Source organism: Mobula birostris, chromosome 1, assembly GCF_030028105.1.
Source record: "Mobula birostris isolate sMobBir1 chromosome 1, sMobBir1.hap1, whole genome shotgun sequence".
Lineage (NCBI taxonomy): Eukaryota > Metazoa > Chordata > Chondrichthyes > Myliobatiformes > Myliobatidae > Mobula > Mobula birostris.
The window spans coordinates 94,655,708-94,677,756 of NC_092370.1; the positions used below are offsets into that span (position 1 = coordinate 94,655,708).

At 40.7% G+C, this 22,049-nt stretch overlaps 1 protein-coding gene across 7 annotated transcripts in view; it reads right to left on the minus strand.

The window, feature by feature from the left end:
• LOC140198463 (protein tyrosine phosphatase type IVA 2-like) overlaps positions 1-22,049 on the minus strand; it is a 144,227-nt gene that overhangs the window by 28,191 nt on the left and 93,987 nt on the right. The window lies entirely within an intron of this gene.

Sequence of the window (22,049 nt, forward strand, 5' to 3'; positions counted from 1 at the left end):
ATCAGAGGTGTTCCCTACCATTACAAGGGATTTCAACCAGGCCAGCTTGAAGGAGTCTCTGAACAACTACAACCAACATATCACCTGTGCAACCACAGAATCAACACACTTGACCACTGTTAAATCACCATCAAGAACGTTTACTTTGTCATCCCACACCTGCACTCTGGAAAGTTCTATCACCTGGCTGTACTTCTACTCCTGGCATATAGGCAGAGACAAATAACTACAGCACCAGTGCTGGGGTATGGTCAAGGGAGGCAGACAAAAGCTTATAGGACTGCTCTGAGTTAGTGGACTGGACAATATTCAGGGATTCATCTTCGAATCTGAATGAATACTCCACAATTGTCCCCGACTTCATATAGACCTATGCAGATGAGTGTGCGCCTTTGAGAACAAACCAGGTGTATTCAAACCAACAACTGTGGATGAACCAGGATATTTGTTGTCTGCTGAAGGCTAGACTTATGACATTCAAGAACAGTGGTCCAGAACTATACAAAAAGTCCATGTATGACCTAAGGAAGGCTTTAAGAGTGAAAGAACAATATCCACTTGACGTTTCAGATGGAATCAGATACACATCAGCTGTGGCAGGGTTTGCAGGTCATTACTTCCTACAAGGTGAAACCCAACCCAAGACCGTAAGGCACAGCAGCAGAATTACAGGCTATTTGGTCCATCAAGCCTGCTGTAACATTCCATTAAGGCTGATTTATTATCTCTCTCAACCCCATTCTCCTCCCTTCACCCCTTAAACTTTGACACCCTGACTAATCAAGAACCTATTTACCTCTGCTTTAAATATACCCAATGACTCAGTCTCTACAGCAATGAATTCCACAAATTCACTACCCTCTGACAAAAGAAATTCCTCATCTCTGTTATGAATAGAGATACCTCTATTCTGAGGCTGTGCCGGCTGATTCAAGCCTCACTGACTATAGGAAACATCCTTTCCTCATCCACTCTGTCTAGGCTTTTCAATATTTGATAGGTTTCAATGAGATTTCCCCCCCCCCCCACCCCTGCCATTCTTCCAAACTCCAGTGAGCTATTAAATACACCAAATGTTAACCTTTTCATTTCTGGAATCATTCTTGTGAATCTCCTCCAAACCCTCTCCAATGCCAGCACATCTTTTCTTTTTTTAAAATTTTATTTTTATTGAAGGAATGACACAATACAGAATACGTAATGCATTACATTTTCCTCCATTTTGCTTTTATATCTTATATAAAAGATACCTTTTATATCTTTCATATGACTGTGAAATGTCCATACTTGTATGTGTTAAGTGTTGTATTGTAAACATATTAGCTGTCACGGTATGTTCGGGGAGTTTTGTTTGGGGGTAAGATATAAAAGCGTATGTTTTCTTAGATAAGGAGCCCAAAACTGCTCATAATACACTAAGTGTGATCTGACCAATGCTTTATAAAGCCTCTGCATTACATCCTTCAACTTATATTCTAGCACTTTCGATTGAATGCCTTAGTGCCCTATACCGGCCCCCTAGGCCTGAGTCGACGTAGTAGTAGTAGTAGTTGTAATTCGATTGAATGCTAACATTGCATTTGCCTTCCTTACCACTGACTCTACATCTCTGATTTTTGAATTTTCTCCTCATTTAGAAAATGGTCTATGTCTTTATTCCTACTACTAAAGTGCATGACCGTATACTTCCTCTATACTACATTCCATCTGCCACTTCTTTGTCCATTCTCCCAATCCAAGTCTTTTTCAGATTCCTTACTTCCTCAATACTATCTGCCCTCCACATATCTTTGTATAATCTTCAAAATTCACCATAAAACTTCAATTCTGACATCAAGTCATTGACATGAGTGAAAACCAACACCAACCCCTGTGGAACACCACTAGTCTGTGGCAGAAAAGGCCTGCTTTATTCTCACTCTTTCCTCCCCACCAGTAAGCCAATCTTCTATCAATGCTGACTCATCTTTTTCTCTCTAGTCCTGATGAAGGGTCTTAGCCCAAAACATCGACTGTATTCTTTTCCATAGATGCTGCTGAGTTCATCCAACACTGTGTGTGTTGCTTGGATTTCCAGCATCTGCAGATTTTCTCTTGTTCTATCCATGCTAGTATCTTTCCTACAACACCATGGGCTCTTATCTTGTTAAGCAGCTTCATGTCCGGCACCTTGTCAAAGGCCTTCTGAAAATAAAAGTAAACATCATCCACTGACTCTTCGTCTACCCTGCTTGTTATTTCCTCAGAATTTGTCAGGCAAGTTCCTCCTTAAAGAAACCATACTGATTTTGGCCTACTTTATCATGTGTCTCTAAATACCTTGGAACCTCATTGATAATAAGGCTTTTACATCTTCCCAACCAATTGATACTTGCAATTTTTACAGTCCTTTGGAACCATTCCAGAATCTAGAGATTCTTGAAAGAGCATAACTAATGACTCCACAGTCTCTTCCACTACCTTTCAGAACCCTGGAGTTAGTCCATGTGCTCCAGGTGACTAACCTACCTTCAGATCCTTCAGCCTCCCGATCATCTGCTCCTTAGTAATAGTAACCTCGCTCACTTCTGCCCCTGACACTCTCGCATTTTTGCCATTTTGCTAGTATCTTTTGACTGACGCAAAATACTTAAGTTTGTCTGCCATTACTACCAAACCAGTGTCATTTTCTATTGGTCCTATATTTACTCTCGCCTCTGATTTACTCTTTATATCTGTAAAAAACTTTTGATATCCTCCTTGATATTGTTGGCTTCCTGACCATATTTCCTCCTTTCCCTCCTTATGGCTTTTTTAGTTGCATTCTGTTGGTTTTTAAAAGCTTCCCAAACCTCAAAGTTCCCCCTAATTTATGCCTTCTCCTTTACTTCTCTGCTGCATTGACTTCCCTTGTCAGGTATGGATGCCTCATCCTCCATTTAGAGTACTTCTTCATTTTTGGGATGTATCTATCCGATGACTTCTGAATTGCCTCCAAAAACCATAGTGATTGCTGTTCTGCTGTCACCTCTGCTCATGTCCCCTTTCAATCAACGTTGGCCAGCTCCCCTCCCATGCCTCTAATTCCCTTTGCTGATACAGTACACCTAGCTATCTTCTGCCTCTCAAACTGCATGGTAAATTCTATCGTATTATGATCACTGTCTCCTACAGGTTTCTTTACCTTAAACTGCTTAATCACATCTGGTTCATTACATAACATCCAGTCCAGAATTACCTTTCCCCTAGTGTGCTCAACTGCAAGCTACAAAGCTGTATTTTAAAAAGCAAAATTAAAAAGCTGTATTGTAGGCATTCTACAACTTCCATCTTTTGGGATCCAGCACCAACTTAATTTTCCCAATCTATCTGTCTATTAAAATGCCCCAATAATTATGGTAACATTGTCCTTTTAACATGCCTTTTCCATCTCCTATTGTAATTTGTGCCCCATATACTGGCTACTGTCCAGAGGTCTGTAAATAATTCTGATCACTGTCTATTTATCCTTGCAGTTTCTTAATTCTATCCACAAGGATTGTACACTTTCCCATTCTATGTCACCTCTTTCTAAGGATTTTATTTTATTTTTTTAAACCAACAAAGACCCCATCATCTCTGCCTACCTGCCTGTCATTTCGATACAAGGCGTTTCCTTGAATGTTAAGCTCCCAACTATGATCTTCTTTTAGCCATGACTCAGTGATGCCCACAATGTCATTCTTGCCAATCTCTAACTGCGCTACAAGATCATTTACCTTATTCCATATACTGCGTGCACTGAAATATAGCACCTTCCGGTCTGTTCTCATTGCCACTTAAGATTTTGCCCACGTTACACTTCCACTCATCTCACTGACTGCAATTCTGCCCCATCATCTGCCTGCCCTTCATCACAGTCACACTACACACTGCATCTACTTGTATACCAACTGTCCCATCACTCCGGTTCCCATCCCTTGCGAAATCAGTTTAACTTCTCCCCCGACTGCTCTAGCAAAGCTGCAAGAAGGATATTGGTCCCTTTTGGGTTCGGGTGCAACTCTTCCTTTTTGTACAGGCCATATCTTACAGAGAAGGGATCCCAATTATCTAGAAATCTGAAACACTGCCCCTTGCACCAGATCTGTACAAACATCTTATTCTTCCCTGACTAGCACGTGGTACTGGGAGTAATCCAGAGTCTACTATCTTGGAGATCCTGCTCTTCAACCTCTTCCTAACTCCCTATTCTCACTGTGCATCTACTCACTCACCTTTTCTACCCATGTCATTGGTGCCATTGTGCACCATGACCTCTGGCTGCTCACAATCCCTCTTGAGAATCTTCTGCAGCTGCTGTTAGACATCCTTGACCGTAGCATCTGAGAGGCTACACGCCATCCTGGCATCTTTCCTGAAGCCACAGAATCTTTTGTCCATCCCCCTAACTATTGAGTCTCCTATCACTATTGCACGACCTGACTTTACCCTTACCTGATGAGCCTCAGAGCCGGCCACAGTGCACAAGGTCTGGCTGCTGTTGTGTCCTGACAGGTCATCTCCCCAGCAATATCCGAAGGGTATACTTGCTGCTGAGGGGAAAGGCCTCAAAGTTATCTTGCACTACCTGACTACCTGCTTACTCCCTTTATTTCCCCTGGAAGGTGGGGGCAGGGGGCCACCTACCTATATACGAAGTCTACATTTTGGGTGTGACCACCTTTGTAAAAGTCTCATCTATGAGGATCTCAGCCTCACGGTTAGTCCTGAGTACATCTATCTCCACCTCCAGTTCCTTAATCTTGTTAGTCAGGAGCTGAAGTTGGGTGCACTCCCTGCAGATGTAGTCATCAGGGAGACCCCTAGGTACCCTGCAATTCCATATCTTACAGGGGGAAAATTTCACTGCCTTAGCTATCATCTTGCCTACACTTGTTATACCTTTGGCTCGAAGTTTTTATGTTCGAGTTCTACAATCAACTAAATGACTCCAAAGGACCCAGCACTTTTAGTTCCCACCAGTTAACACTGAAGCCTGTTAAGACGAATGCTGACCACTCCCACAATGGACTGCTCCGCTTACACCTCCTTTCTTCTAATGTAAATGAATCCCCACTCCACCCTGTCTGTTCATATGTCTCTCTAAATGCATCTTAAATGTACTATCACATCTACTTCCACCACAGCAGATTTCAGGCAACTACGGGCTTTTAAAAAAAAACTTGCTTCATATAAATCTTTTAAACCAGGATTTCCCAACCTTTTTTATGCCATGGATCAATTCCATTAAGCAAAGGGTCTGTGAACCCCAGATTGGGTACCATGCTTTCAACCATTCCTCCTCTCACTTTAAATCAGTGCCCTCCAGTATTTGACAATTGCATCCTAGGTCAGGTTTCTGAAAAACATGTTAAGTGGAACTTTCCAATTGATAATCAGTTCTATAAAATTTATTTAAAATTGCCATCAATAAGTGTCTCAACAACTGGTAATATTTTGTAAACAGAGGAAATATTTCTAAACTTCACAGGAGCTCTGCAAATGAAGGCTTGCCCAATTCAAATTTGAAAATAGAGGTAGTTAAAGAAAGAATTAAATTTTTTTCTGAGTGCGAGTAGTGGGGAGAGAAGAGCGATGAAAATTTGCAGTGCCAAAGCTAGACCAGGTGACCAAGAAAAGGTTGTGGAATAAATTCCCACTCCAGAAATTGTAAGTAAAATATTATTTACGCTTCTGTGATGCACCGAAAGAGTACCAAATCAGAGATTTCGATTCAGATAAGGTGATCAATAAGTCGCCTGTATCGGCATTTAGTAAAATAAAGCACCTGAAGATTTGACAGAAAAAGGAACTTCAACAGAGATCAACAGAACAGTTCATAATTTGGCCGTGCGCTTAGGATCTGATGGGGATAGTGAGGGTAGTGGAAAGGTCAAAGTTACACGTAGTTTTGATGTGCACAAAATCAATAGGCAAATTACGCACGAAGAAGGCTTAAACATTACAGAAAAACATAAATTATTGCCCATATTACTACATAGCTGAAGCATCGTAAAATGCACACTGCATTTGTAGCACTGAGTACTGAGACATATTCCATTTTTGCGTATAAATTCATCAAAATTATTTCAATGTTGATGTAGTAACAAAGCTAAAGCCATAGCCGGGCTATAGGTAAAAAGATTTTTTTTTCCCACATAAATTTTATTTTGCTGGAGAAATTAACCCTATTTTATTGAGCTGTTGCTGTAGTTTCTGTTTGCCTGCTCTTCAAATAGATTTTATCTATTTTAAATAAAATTAGTTCAGTGCTTCAATGGGCAGTCATGATTTAATGTCCTATTCCACCCTACAGTAGATGCAGTTTAGTTAATAAAAATACACTGTGATGTTAATTTTTTAAAAGAAAAGAATCAAAAGGAACACAAAGTTGTACTTTCTACTGATTTAATAGACATTGGTCTTTATTAACACTCGCACACTATAACCTAAAGCCCAGTTATCGTATAGAAGTTGTACTGTAACAAAACAGCATTTCACTCAATTTTGCAACCATCTGGTTTGCAACCTTCAGGACTAGATTTGGCAAAAGCCACATTAAGGTATATGATAAACAATAGACTTTTTGAAAATTTAATGGCACTTCAGTCTATCTACATCATGCAGTTATAAGTGTCAGCTCCTGCAATGAATCTTATTTGAAAGTGAGATGGCAGATGCCTGTCAAACACTAACTTGAGCAACATCAGGTTTCATTCATTGTCACCTGTATAACTATAATTAGTTTATTATATACATTTTTACAAGCCTAAAAATATTGCAGTTGAATTTTAGGATTCTTAATAATCATATATTTCCCTTCTGTTGAAAAAAATCTTACCTTAACAATAGAGCTCAAAACGAGTTCTCTAAGGAATATTCTGTGAACACTGCTTCTAATAGCTATCACTGCTTCAAACCAGTCAGAGTCTGCATAAATCAGCCATATGACACTGACAGCAGTTATTGCTAATGTCAGAAACAAATGGCTCCTTAATACTATTAGTCAGGCCTGCTGAAACCCAAGAACATTTTAGGTTACTAAATATGCAGCACTTGCCTAGAAATCCTGGAATCACTGATGTGAATTTATTTTAAGAAATGCAACTTGATCAGCAGTGCTCCATAGTTTCCACACGAACAATTCAAAAGTTGCAGATTTAGCATTATAATCATAACAGCTATACATAATCATAACAGCTTCAAAGATAATTTCATTTGAGACGATACATATTGTACAGAGTAACATAAAAAATGCTGGAGGAACTCAGTAGGACAGGCAGCATTTATGGAAATGGACAAGCAGTTGATGCTTCTGGGTCAGATTCTATCCCGATGAAAGACCTCAGCCCAAAACTCTGACTGTTAATTCATTTCAACTCTCTGACCCGCTGAGCTCCTCCAGTATTTTGTATGTGTTACTCTGGATTTCCAGCATCTGCAGAATCTCTTGTGTTTATGCATTGTGCAGATCTCATATTATTTTAGTTGACAGGAAATCATAAAGCACTAGTGAGTTTAGGGAAGAGAACAGTGAAGTGTCAAAATTTATGCACACAAATAAAAAAGGTGTTGACAATCTTGAAGCAAATTCCCGAGGACTGACCAGGTATGCTAGGACGTTGGGATAGCCAGGAAAGAAATTGCTTGGGCTCTGGCAGTCATTGCTATTATATCTGCTTCCATTACCACCTCCAGTAGTGCTCTAGGCACCTACCACACGGACAAAAAAAAACACTTGCCTTGCATATCTCCTTTAATCTTAAATCTATGCCCTCTGATATTTGACATTTCTATTCTGGGAAAACACACTAATTTTTCTATACCTCTCACAATTTTACATTATGTACAGTCTTTGACATTCCAGCAAAAAAAAACATGCTTGCCCAAGTTCTCCTCGTGACTAATATATTCCAATTCAGGCAATATCCCTGTGAAGCTCTTCTGCAGCCTCTCCAAAACCTTCATTTTCTACAGTGAGGCAACCAGAAATGTACACAATATTCCAAATGTGATTTAATTAAAGTTTTATACGCCTGCAACATGGCCTATCAAATCTTTAATGCCCAGAACAACTAAGGTAAGCATATTGTAAATCTCCTTTACCACCCTCGCCACTCATGTTGTCACCTTCAGGGAGCTATGGACTTGTACCCAAGACCCCTCCGACATCATCGCCAAGGGTCCTGCTATTTACTGTGCATTTTCCTTCTCCCCCACCCCCGACCCCATGCATGTCCTGCTGTATCCTTTGACAAAACTTTTAACATTCACAACTCAATCGTGTTGTTTCAGATGTACTAATTAGATTGCCTAAGTTTTCATCCAAACCATTTACATACATATATCACAAATAAAAAGTCCCAACAATGATCTTTGTGGAACACTCTGAACATAGACCTACAAGCAGAAAAACAAAACCCCTGCACCACAAACACTTGTCATTTGCAAGCAAGCTAAATCTGTATCAACTTAACAATTCATCATGCCCTGCCCTCAATCACCTCCTCGAAAAAATTGAGAGACAGGACCATCCCCAAACAAAGTCATGATGACTATCCCTAACAAGTCTAAACTCTTCCAAATGCAAGTAAATCCTGCCCCTAAGAATCCTCCCCAATAATTTCCCTACTTATATGAAGCTCACTGGCCTGGTTTGTCCTTGTTCCTCATTTTAAATATGACGGGTACATCAGACAAATTTCTCTTCAAATTGCTGAACAATTTCTAGGCTTTGGTACATGCAAATGCTATCTTCCCATTACTACCATCAGGGAGGTGATGGAAGAGCCCGAAGACCCATGAATGATCCATAAACATTAACAAGAGAAAGTCTGTAGACACTGGAAATCCAAGCAACACACACACAAAATGCTGGAGGAACTCATCAGGCCAGGCAGCAACTATGGAAAAGAGTGAACAGTTGGTGTTTTGGGCTGAGACCTTTCAACAGGACTGGAGGAAAAAAAGATGAGAAGTCAGAGTAAGAAGGTGGAGGGAGGAGAGGGGAAGGGGAAACACAAGGTGATAGATGAAACTGGGAGGGGGTGGGAAGGTGAAATGAAGAGCTGGAAAGTTGATTGGTGAAAGAGTTCCAGGGCTGGAGAAGGAAGAATCTGATAGGAGAAGACAGAAGGCCATGGAAGAAAAGAGGGAGGAGCACCAGAGGGAGGCAATGGGCAAGTAAGGAGATAAGGTGAGAAAGGGAAAAGGGGATGCGGATTGATGAAGGGGAGGGCAGGCATTACCAAAAGTTTGAGAAATCGATGTTTATGCCATCAGGTTGGAGGCTATCCAGTCGGAATACAAGGTGTTGCTCCTCCAACCTAAGTGTGGCCTCCTCGCGGCAGTTGAGGAAGCCAAGGACAGGCATGTCAGAATAGGAATGGGAAGTGGAATTAAAATGGGTGGTCACTGGGAGATCCCAGTTTTTCTGGTAGTGAGGGAGAAGGTACAGTAGATGACCCCAAAAGACTCATGGGTGAAGTATCATCTCAGCTGAAAGAACTGTTTGCTTACTGTAGATGACCCCAACAGGTTCACTACTATTCAGGGCCCCAAACAGTCCATCCAAGTGAGGCAACACTTCACCTGTAAGTCTGCTGAGGTGATATAGTGTGTCAGGTACTTCTGGTGTGGCCTCCTATATATTGGTGAGATCCGACGCAAATTAGGAGACTGCTTTGCCAAGCACCTATGCTTCATCTGCCAGAAAAAGCAGGATCTTCCAGTGACCACCTATTTTAATTCCACTTCCCATTTCCAATCCGACATGTCGCTCCTTGTCCTCCTCTACTGCTGCGATGAGGCCACACTCAGGTTGGAGGAACAACATCTTTTATTCCATCCAGGTAGACTCCAACCTGATGGCATGAATATAAATTTCTTGAACTTCCAGTAATCTCTCCCTTACTTCCTGTCACCATTCCCCATGCCCCTCTATCAGCTTACTTCCTTACCTGTCCATCACCTACCTTTGTTGCTCCTCCCCTTTTCTTTCTTCAATGGCCTTCTGTCCTCTCCTATCACATTCCGTCTTCTCCAGCCCTGTATTTCTTTCACCAATCAACTTTCCAGCTCTTTACTTCATCCGTCACCAACCCCGAAACCTTCCAGCCCCTGGTTTCACCTATCACCTTGTGTTTCTTTCTTCCACCCTTCCCCCCATCTTCTTACTCCAACTCCTCATCTTACTTTACCTCCAGTCCTGCTGAAGGATCTCAGCCTGAAATGTCGACTGTACTCTTTTCCACAGATACTGCATGCTTGCTTGAGTTCCTCCAGCATTTTGGGCCTGGTCCATAAACAATGCCTCATTTTGTATATATTTCTGTTGTTATTCCCCTCTGCACCTTGTGGTGCATCAGGTAGCAACTTCGCCATCTCTTTAGCATCTGTCTGTTTTTTTTAAACAAGGCCAAGTTATGAGCTCAATGCTTAACCAACACGAATGGATAGCATGCAAGAAGACAGCCTGATTTGAACCTGGGACCACTCGCCTTGAAGTCTGGTGCAGATGCCACTCCACCGCCGCTTGGCGTTTATTTTATTTAGAAACATAGAAAACCTACAGCAAAATACAGGCCCTTTGGCCCACAAAGCTATGCCGAACATGTCCTTACCTTAGAAATTACCTAGGGTTACCTGTCCAGAAGTCTCTTTAAAGACCCTATTGTATCCGCCTCCACCACCGTCGCTGGCAGCCAATTCCACATACTCACCATTCTCTGCATAAAAAACTTACCCCATGACATCTCCTCTGTACCTGCTTCCAAGCACCTTAAAACTGTGCCCTCTCGTGCTAGCTATTTGAGCCCCGGGAAAAAGCCTCTGACTATCCACACGATCAATGCCTCTCATCAACTTGTACACCTCTATCAGGTCACCTCTCATCCTCCGCCGCTCCAAGGAGAAAAGGTCGAATTCACTCAACCTATTCTCATAAGGCATGCTCCCCAATCCAAGCAACATCCTTGTATTTCTCCTCTGCACCCTTTCTATGGTTTCCACATCCTTCCTGTAGTGAGGTGACTGGAACTGAGCACAGTACTCCAAGTGAAGTCTGACCAGGGTCCTATATAGCTGCAACATTACCTCTCGGCTCCTAAACTCAATCCCATGATTGATGAAGGCCAATGCACTGTAGGCTTTCTTAACCACAGAGTCAACCTGCGTAGCAACTTTGAGTGTCCTATGGACTCGGACCCCAAGACCCCTCTGATCCTCCACACTGCCAAGAGTCTTACCATTAATACTATATTCTGTCATCATATTTGATCTACCAAAATGAACCATCTCACACTTATCTGGGTTGAACTCCATCTGCCACTTCTCAGCCCAGTTTTGCATTCTATCAATATGTCTCGCTGTAACCTCTGACAGCCCTCCACACTATCCACAACACCCCAACCTTTGTGTCATCAGCTAATTTAATAACTCATCCCTCCACATTTTCATCCAGAACATTTATAAAAATCATGAAGAGCAGGGGTCCCAGAACAGATCCCTGAGGCACACCACTGATGACCGACCTCTATGCAGAATATGACCCGTCAACCACTCTTTGCCTTCTGTGGGCAAGCAAGTTCTGGATCCACAAAGCAATGTCCACTTGGATCCCATGCCTCCTTACTTTCTCAATAAACCTTGCATGGGGTACCTTGTCAAATGCCTCGCTGAAATCCATATACACTACATCTACTGCTCTACCTTCAATGTGTTTAGTAATTGATTTCTGTAAGTTATAGTAATTCTTATGACTTACACTGCACTGCTGCCACAAAAAAAAGATTTCATGACATTTGTCAGGTGATAATAAATCTATTTCTAATATAGCTCTTATGGAGAAGGCCAAAGCGATATTTAGTGTTGTAAAAAGATCTCCCCAGCAAAGTGAGTGGAGTAGTAAATTTTCCTTAACACAATTAATGAAAGTTATGCTCCAAATCATGCATGACCCACAGCAGGCAAGAATAGCTGAGTGACCATGCTCATGGTCCCAGTTTCTTATGATATTATACTTGATTAAAAGACTTTCAACATAAATTTTAACTTGGCCATCCTTCAAAAAGATTTGTTTGTAGGTGGACCAATAGGAACAGGAAACTTGAGTATAGACAGTAACTACTGAAGTTGACAGATACTGCATTTCAATAATATATTAGTCCAGAAAGGGTCTAATCCATCAAAACATTATTTGTCTCAGATGGATGAACCTATAGCATTATTCATCAGGAATACAACCAGAAGTTCCTTTAGAACATACAAGATAGTACTTCAATATTGTTTTGTATGTCAAGATTTTCCCATGTCAACTAAGACATTGTTGAAATTGCCATCAATGATCTGCAAATTGTAATCATGAAATAACATTTCTATCCCCTACGAAGAAGGCTTTAAAGTCCTCTGCTTCCTCCTGGACAATGGACCTAACCAGTTTCTGTCCACAACCATCCTCCTCCATTTGGTGGAACTGGTTCTCACCCTAACAATTTCTCTTCTGGCTCTTCCCATGTTCTCCAAACCAAGGTGTATCCATGGGCACCCGCATGGGCTCCAGCTATGCCCGCCTTTTTGTTGAGACATGGAACAATCCCTATTCCAAGCCTACATGGGAAATGCTCCTCAACTCTTTCCATGTTACATTGATGACTGCACTGGTGCTGCTTCTTGCACCCATGCTGAGTTTACCAATTTCAATAACTTTGCCTCCTACTTCCACTGTGCCCTCAAATTTACTCGCGCCATCTCTGACACCTCTCTCTCCTTTCTTAATCTCTGTCTTCATCCCTGGAGACTATTACTTTTTGTGATATCTCTTATAAACTTACTGGCTCTCACAGCTGTCTAGACTATACCTTTTCCCACTTGTCACTTATAAAAAAAATGCCATTCCCTTTTCTCAGTTCCTCTGTCCCTATCACATAGGTTCTCAGGATGAAGCTTTTCATTCGAGAACATCTGAGATGTCCTCCCTCAAAAAAAAGGGGTTTCCCTCCCACCATCATGGATGCTGCCCTCACCCATGTCTCCTCCATTTCCCACACATCTTCCTTCACCCCACCCTCCCACTGGTATGATAAGGATAGGGATCGCACAACCAATCTCCATATCTTCCGCCATTTCCAATGGGATATCACCACTAAATACATCTCTCCTCTTGTCCATACACTTCCTGTATGGATCACTCTCTACACGACTCTCTTATTCAATTGTCCATTCCTACTGAACTCTCTTCTGGCATTTATCCAAGCATGTTCTACACCTGCCTCTACACCTCCTCCCTCATCAACATTCAAGCTCCCAAACAGACCTTCCAGGTGATATGACACTGCACCTGTAAGAATATCAGGTTCATCTATATATATCTTGTGCTCTTGGTGAGACCCAATGTAGATTTGGGGGATCACTTTGTCAAGCATCTTTGCTCCGTCCACCACAAAAACTGGGATTTTTGGCATGGGATCAGGGGGTAGAAGCCAGAGAGTGGTGGTAGATGATGGCCTTTCTAACTGGAGACATGAGTTATAGGAAAAGGTTGAATAGGTTAGCACTTTATCCCCTAGAACATAGCAGAATGAGGGGAGATTTGATAGAGGAGTACAAAAAATTACAAGCAGACTTTTTCCATGGAGTTGGGCGAGACTAGAACTAGAGGGCATAAAATAAGGGTGAAAAGTGAAATACTTAAGGAGACCCTAAGGGAAACATTCTTCACTCTGACTTAGAGGGTGGTGTGAGTGTGGAACAAGCGGTCAGCAGAAATGGTAGATGTGGACTTTTTTGCAACATTCAAGAGAAGTTCAGGTAAGTACTGCAGGTTTTAAGGAATATAAGAGTGGATAAGTCTCTGGGTCCTGACAGGATATTCCCTAGGACCTTGAGTGAAGTTAGTGTGGAAATAGCAGGGGCACTCACAGAAATATTTCAAATGTCATTAGAAACGGGGATAGTGCTGGAGGATTGGCGTATTGCTCATGTTGTTCCATTGTTTAAAAGGGTTCTAAGAGTAAATCTAGCAATTATCGGCCTGTGAGTTTGACGTCAGTGGTGGGTAAATTGATGGAAAGTATTCTTAGAGATGGTATATATTATTATCTGGATAGAAAGGGTCTGATTAGGAACAGTCAACATGGATTTGCGCGCGGAAGGTCATGTTTGACAAATCTCATTGAATTTTTTGAAGAGGTTACTAGGAAAGTTGACGAGGGTAAAGTGGTGGATGTTGTCTATACGGACTTCAGTAAGGCCATTGACAAGGTTCCACACGGAAGGTTGGTTAGGAAGGTTCAATCGTTAGGTATTAATATTGAAGTAGTAAAACGGATTCAGAAGTGGCTGGATGGGAGACGCCAGAGAGCGGTGGTGGATAACTGTGTGTCAGATTGGAGGCCGGTGACTAGTGGTGTGCCTCAGGGATCTGTACTGGGTCCATTGGATTAGTCATTTATTTGTCATTGGATTAGTAAGTATGCAAGTGATACTAAGATAGATGGAGTTGTGGATAATGAAGTAGGTTTTCAAAGCTTGCAGAGGGATATAGGCCAGTTAGAAGAGTGGGCTGAAAGATGGCAGATGGAGTTTAATGCTGATAAATGTGAAGTGCTACATTTTGGTAGGACTAATCAAAATAGGACATACATGGTAAATAGTAGGGCATTGAAGAATGCGATAGAACAGAGGGATCTAGGAATAATGGTGCATAGTTCCTTGAAGGTGGAATCTCATGTGGATAGGGTGCTGAAGAAAGCTTTTGGTATGTTGGCCTTTATAAATCAGAGCATTGAGTATAGGAGTTGGGATGTAATGTTGAAATTGTACAAGGCCAAATTGTAAGGCCAAATTTGGAGTATTGTGTACAGTTTTGGTCACCAAATTATAGGAAAGATGTCAACAAAATAGAGGGAGTACGGAGAAGATTTACTATAATGTTACCTGGGTTTCATCACCTAAATTACAGAGAAAGGTTGAACAAGTTGGGCTTTTATTCTTTGGAGCGTAGAAGGTTGAGGGGGGACTTGATAGAGGTATTTAAAATTATGAGGGGGATAGATAGAGTTGATGTGGATAGGCTTTTTCCAGTGATAGTGGGGGAGGTTCAAACAAGAGGATATGAGTTGAGGGTTAAAGGGCAAAAGTTTAGGGGTAACATGAGGGGGAACTTCTTTACTTAGAGAGAGGTAGCTGTGTGGAACGAACTTCCAGCAGAAATGGTTGAGGCAGGTTTGATGTTGTCGTTTAAAGTTAAATTGGCCAGCCATATGGACAAGAAAGGAATGGAGGGTTATGGGCTGAGTGCAGGTCAGTGGGACTAGGTGAGAGTAAGAGTTCAGCACGGACTAGGAGGGCCGAGATGGCCTGTTTCCATGCTGTAATTATTATATGGTTATATACGTGATTGAGAGGGGTATTGAGGTCTAATGTTCAGGCATGGGTAGATGGAACTAGGCATACCATTTCAGCATGTAACACATGGACAAAAGAGCCTGTTTTTGTACTGTAGTGCTCTATTGACTCTATATAAACATCCATTTCAAATACTTATCACGGTAAAGATTCTGGCTGTCGCCAAGAGGGAAAACTGGCAAGAGAATGAAATGCAATTCTTCAGAAAGAATAAAAAATGAACAGGAAACAACTATAAAGCTCTTTAAAAAATATCCAACATTGGCTAGATATTTGAATAGGTATACCCACTAATTGAAGAAGTCCAATAAAAGAAAATATTTGACTATTATCTTATTTAAAACATTTGGATTAGAAAAGGTAAAACAGTTATCATCGGTATTGACATATTGAGAACATGGTTATGAACTAGATGTCACATAGTACTGGCAATAAGGATCCCACTACTTCATTCCTATCTTTTGCCGGAAATCAAATACTGACAACAAATATTTAACATTTTGTTAAGTGGAGTTATTCCAAACTTTACACGCTCCCTGCATTATCACCACCAAAGCCCAATTAAGCATGATATCATTTCCAGTTCCAACAATAGCCCAAAAGTTCAGGACTTTCATTCTTATGCTCGATTAGGCCTTCCAATCTCAAACTTTACAGTCCATTGATAACTATTGTATTCTAACATCTGGTTTGAGTATTCATGCTTTTCATTTTGCCAGTGCTGAAATTCTGTAAAGCATCTCAGTGACTCGCCACTTTTAAAATGCTCTTTGACCCCTGAGCATACTTTTTCATTACCAGTACAATTTCTTGTTATAGAGTTAATTTTAACGAAGTGTGTAAACATTTAGTTTGATAGATGCAGCATTTTATTTTAACTTAAACATTTATAAACTTCGCTTTAAAAATAATTGATTTTGTTATCATGTTGACATTAGCAGAAGATAAAAGCCTGTATGCACCATTTGACTCCAGTACAGCTTTTACCCCGTTGTTATAAGGCTACTGAACAGTCCCAAAAGTACATTAAGATTGACCTCATAATCTACCTCCTTATGGCCTTGCACCTTATTGTCTGCTTACTTTGCAACTGTAACACTTTACATTCTGTTATTGTTTGCCTTGCACTACCTCAATGTACTGATTACAATGAGAAATGATCTGTATGGATGGCACACAAAAATTTTTCACTGTACCTTAGTACATGTGACATGATAAACTAATTTACAATTTAAAAACATTTCAAATGATTAAAGATATTCCTTACACAAAACAAATAACATCTCAAGTGCATCATTTTGTACAGGGCTTCCAGATTAAATATTAACTAATTCACACCATTAAGCAACTTAATCTCAATAATCAGGTAAGTACTTGAACAATGTGAGTTTTTACATTCAACTATTCAATTGCATGTGATTGAATCATTAACCGAAAATATGAAATACAAATTAAAATTTGCTCCTGCAATATTTTAGTGCAGGGAAAAGGTAAACAAAGCAAATGAAACTAATTTTATTTTCATCACCTTCAGCGTGCACATCTTGACACACGAGCAGTGTCGCTTTGCTTTAGCATAGTAGGAACATATTGCTGCATAGCAGTTTTTCTTCCTCACTCCCCTCCCCCAAGAGTTTTCCATATTATTTACCCTCAAAATGTCTGAAAACAAAGCAAGCAAGTTTAAGTTCAAGTTGTAAATCTAAACAACCACACAAAGGTATTTTGCTAAGGAATCTTGCTTATATTTGATATGCCAACTGTTATTTGTTGTGAGTTATATCACTAAGCTATCTTGCTTATATTTGATATGCTAACTATTACTTGTTGTGAGTTATATCATTAAACACCTCATCTATATTTGATATGCATTTAAAAGTGCACATCTCCTTTCAAACTGAAGGGTGGAAGGTGATATGGAAACACAAGAGAGTGCCACGTACCTCCACCCTCCTGGCTCCATCTGCCCCTTATTCCCTCTCTCCATATCACTTACCACACTCACTTGCAGTTTGCTTTTGGTCCAGTGAGCTACGCTACTTTCATTACCGTTGAGAGAAAAACATCATGTAGAAATTCATCTCCAATTAAAACATGGGATTCAATAGGAAATTAGGCTTCACATTATGGAAAAGCATGATATGGATGGATTTCCAGGAACACAACTGCTCTGTAATGCAAAGTTTGCCTGTAGTTTAAATGAAACTTTTGAGAAGCAAATGCAGCATTCTGAATTCTGCGGCTGATGGTTACTGCAGAAAAGTGTAAAAATCTTCCAATGTGTCATATGGGAATATTTTTCTAGCTTTTGTTGAATAGAAGTGAAAAATTCAAGCCCTAAATTGTACAATGTAATTGTTATTTATATTTACCTAATGTTAGCTGAACAAATACAATTTCCTTCCTTTCACACACTTTGACAATTTGTGTGTCTAAAGAAAAGGAAAAAAATGTTCAGCTATCTGCAGCCGGGGTCTATTCTAGCAATTGGAGATTGTCACCAGAGTTTTAAAAAAACCTCTTAAAAGCAAGATACTATAGGTGTCAGAATTTGACAGTTTGTTATTTTAAAACTTACTTGGACTTTAATTTCCTTCAATTTTCTCTCACAACAAATTGTCTGCAGGTGCTCTTCACTAGCATTCTTCCAATCATGCACTAGGACACTCAGATTCTGCGAGTTCTGCAATCTCTTAACATTTACATGATATGCTTTTTCTCCCCCATAAAGGTGAGCAAATTTACAGTACATTTACTCCTTTGTCTGTGAACTTAACTTTTCTGTATCACTTTTTCCTTCCTTATGTCCTCCTGCCAATGTGCTATCAACAAACTTAGTAATAGTCTCTTTGGCATACTCATCCCAGTCATTTACATAAATTGTAAAATGTTACGCCAGCACCCACATCACTCATTGTATCTTGCCAACCAGAACAAAACCCTTTGATGTGTCTACACATCTTTAACCCATCCCAAATTGTTATTTATCTTTTACATTATGATTTCTCTTCCTAAATAATGTTTAATGCCCCATCTTTTAAAATGCTTTCCAAAAATATACAAATTGCACATTTTCAGTGTATGCTATTTTGTCAAAGATGTCCAATAAATTGATCAACTATGATTTCTCCTCTACAAAGCCATATAGATTTTTTTCCAAAGAGAAGACTTATTGATCATATTCTGGTAATTAGACTGCAGAAATAATAGAAAAGACATGAGTGGATTGTTTGTGTCATAGGTGACACAATCCCTACGCAATTAATATTCTTTTAAAATCTTTTTGTTTTGATGTGTTGGATTTTGAACACTCAGAACATCAAGATTTCCATAACATTGCCAAGGGAAACAGCAGAAGCAGATATGATAGGCAGCAACCTTCCAATTGTTTTTTTTAAAAACAGCTGTGCGGACCAACCATTGCTCTGAGCAGGAATTTTTTTTAAAAAAAAGAACAGCCTGAAAACTATGCAGCACGTTAAATGCATATTTTTGTATATGCATATTATGAATATTTAGAATGAAAATAGAAAAATCACATGCTTTTGATTTTATTAATTGAAGCGTATAATGAAATACAGTACATATCTTACATTTTACATTTCCTAAACTTTTTCCAGCTATGCAGCAACAGAGGCTATGTGCACAGGAGCATTTCAGTTACTGAGAGCCGTGCTCCAATGCAGCTTAAAGGAAACAGTGACAGACAGCTAAGAGAGAGATAAGGAGGATATGGAAGCACATATGATTAGTTAGACTGGCATCATGATGGGCCAAAGGGCCTGTCCCTGTACTGTACTGTACTGTTCTATATGGTATACAGAAGGATTTAAGGGATATCTCAGATTTAAAGGGTATTACTAGCACCGGGAACATCACCAGTAGAGATCCCCAATTCATTTACTTACTTTGTCTCTTTAGGACAGGGTTTCTCAAGTGGGGTTCCACGAGAGATCGTGATTTAAAAAAAATTGTATTTTGAATTTTGCACAACGTGTCAATGTGTGATGCCAGCGCATGAATTGGTGGGTAGTGACCGAGCAGACCTGCTAGCAATCTTGTTAGAGCTCTCTAACCCAGTATGGCATTGCGCAGGAGGACCAGGTTTATTTGGTTGAGTCCATTCTCAGTTTCAGAAGCGAGATAGGGGAGGCTGTTGATAATCAGTGAGTGCTGTTGTTAATTGCACAGAGGGGAGGACTGTAGGCTGATGAGGAACGTGAAGTGTGTTTTACAGACATATCTGATGGTCCAATGTGGTGATTTTTGAATTATAATCATCTGAGTCATTTCACTGTTCTAGTGCAAAAATAGACCTAGGGAAGTCAGTCTTTACAATGAAAGCTACCAATCAATGGGTTTTACATGGACTGGTGATCCAAGTTGTCCTATTCCATTGTGCCTCATCTGTGGCAAACAACTTGCAAATGCAGCAATAGCTCCAGCAAAATTGAAGACACAGCTATACGACACATAAATTGCTGATTATTTTTAAACGGCTATTGGAATCTCAAAACAGAGTAAAGCTTTTGTTAACAAGGTCACAGTCAGTAAAAAGTGCAGGAAGCAAGTTATTTAGTAGCAGAACTTATTACCCAGAAAAGGAAAACTCACACTGTTGGTGAGAACCTAATAACATCAGCACGTAAAATTATAGTGGGTAAAGTGCGAGGACAAGGTGTGGTATGAGAAATTGAAAATGTTTCACACTCAATGATGATGGCTGCTTCTTTGCTTGTGAAGATCAGGAAGGAAGAAGAGCCCTCAGGAGTGATGGCACCATCGTTGGTAACTGTAGAGCTTAATTCTGGATCTGCAGACTCTGAAGCAGTAGGAACATGGGAACAGCTGGATGTGGGTGCTTGGGTAGTAGGATCCTTCCTGTATCTCCTCTTCTCTCCAGCAGTAACTCCTCTGGATTCCTCAAAAATTATGGCTACGCCGTGTTCTCCAGCGATCTCTGTCAGAAGCCAGTTGCTGCCACTCCTCGACCTCAATATTTGCCCAAGAGAGCTGCTGAGAGAGCTGTAGAGAATTGCTTTCGGTAACCTGGAGTTGTCCATGCAAGACATGTGGCCTGGCCAATGGAGCTACCTGAGCAGCAAAGTGACTTCAATGCTTGGAAGTTGAGCCTTGTCCAGGACATTGCTGTTGAGGATGCGATCCTGCCAGCTGATACCCATGATGGAGCAGAGGCAGCGCTGATGGAAGCACTTGAGCAACCAGATTTGCTTGCAATACAAGACTCGGGCTTCAGAACTGTATAGCAGTGTTGTGACGACAGCAAACCTGTACACCTGAAATTTTGTGGACAGACACGGCTGCTGGTCCTTCCACACATTTCTGGAGGTGCCTGAAGGCACTGCTAGCTCTGTCAAGCCTATTTCCAATGCCTTTTACTACCGTAGGATTGTTGGAGATGACGCTGCCCAGGTAGGTCAACTGTGAGAGGGTGGTCATTAATGGTGATTTGAGGTGGGTTGTAAACAGCACCGGTGGGCTTTGGATGGAGGATCATAGTTTTCCTTAGACTGACCATTAACCTGAAAGCCCTAGCAGCCTTGGTGACCTGTGAGTGCAACTTGTAGTGCGTCCTCTGTGTGCGTGAGAAGAACATAGTCACTCACGTATAGTAGCTCAAGAATAGGCTCTTGCATGTTTTCGTTTGGGTGAGAAGGCAGCCACTCTCAAACAGTACAATAAGACAACATATTAATGACGTGTCACATGATGCTGAAGAGGTTTTGTGTGATAAACTGAAAAACAACAGCTTCTCTATCCAGGTTGATAGGTCAACAGATCTCACTGATACATGTCATGTTGTAGCATTTGTAAGATTTGTAAATGATTGCGAAATTCAAGAAAACTTTTTCTGTGGTAAAAAGCTGCCTGAGAAAAAGCAAAGGCCAAGATATATTTAATGTTTTAGAACATAGAAATTTACAGCACGTTATACACCCGTCGGCCCACAATGTTGTGCCGACCATGTAATCTACTCTAGAGACTGCCTAGAATTTCCCTCGTGCATAGTCCTCCATTTTTCTAAGCCCCATGTACCTATCTAAGAGGCTCTTAGAAGACCTTATTGTATCCGCTTCCACCACCACCACCGGCACTGCATTCCACGCACCCACCATTCTCTGTGTGAGACAAACCCACAACTCTGTTTTATTTTCATATCTGGAAACAAAAGGTCTGTCTTGGAGGAACTGTGCTGGCATCGGTACTGATGATGCCCCATCAATGGTTCACTCCATGACAGGTTTCGTTCCCCCTTGTAAAAGAAAGAAAATCCTGACTGTATCATAACACACTACTTTCTTCAGAGAGGTTCTGATGTCAAAAACTCGGAGATAAATGAAAAAAGTTCTGGATGATACTACAAAAATGATGAACTTTATTATACAAAGACCAGTTTACTAGAGAATGCTTAAGAAAACTGAAAACCTGGACAAAAAGCACACCGATCTCCTACTACATACAGACATCCAGTGGCTTAGCAGAGGAAGAGTTCTCAACAGGGTATTTGGACTGAAATGTGAATTGTAGGAGTATTTTCAAGAAATAGATTTTGCTGAGTTGTTTGAGGATGAAGAGAGGCTGCAGAAACTAGCCTACTTAGCAGACATTTTTCCCTCATATGA